The following is a 649-nucleotide window of genomic DNA, read 5'->3' as shown; positions in this document are numbered from 1 at the left end:
CTCAGTACAGGACTGTGATTTACTTCCATTTCTTGAGGCTTTGACGCTGATCATATTTAAATCTTTTACTGGGGAAGGTCTTAAAGAAATAAATTGATATTAAACTTAATTTGTAGGCTTTTTTAAAAATGTTATTTGTGTAAAATGGTGGTGGTGCCAGCATTAAAGCTTCTTACTTGTGGGGGTTCAGCTATTAAAGGAGCATCATGACAAAGACTTCTATGATGCTTAATGACCTCTAGTCAAAGCACAAACAGTCGTGACTCGATAACCCGACACTAAATATAAAACCTTCTTTTATGTTGGATAGCAAGGCTGTCGGATTGTCAAGACGGAGGTCGAGATACAAGGAGGGCTTGATGCCTGAAGGCTCATTTGTTGTTGATATTCATTGTTATAATAACTAGTGTATTGTTAGAACACTACGCATTGCTGAATTTCTAATTGACCGGTGCGTTTGTGCACGGCCCGTCGGTTGACCTCAACGGTAAATACGTTCAGACAGCAGGCTGAAGTGACCCAAATCTGACTTTTTTCCCCTCCTATGTGACCTGTATCTGATCTTTTCATGACAGTCTGAACAACACAGATCCAATTAATAATGAATATCCAAATATTTGGGGGGGTCGGGCGGCGGGGTGGCCGGAAT

The sequence above is a fragment of the Stegastes partitus genome, unplaced genomic scaffold, assembly GCF_000690725.1.
Source record: "Stegastes partitus isolate 25-593 unplaced genomic scaffold, Stegastes_partitus-1.0.2 Scaffold88, whole genome shotgun sequence".
Classification (NCBI taxonomy): domain Eukaryota; kingdom Metazoa; phylum Chordata; class Actinopteri; family Pomacentridae; genus Stegastes; species Stegastes partitus.
Note: the sequence above shows the minus strand (reverse complement) of the source record.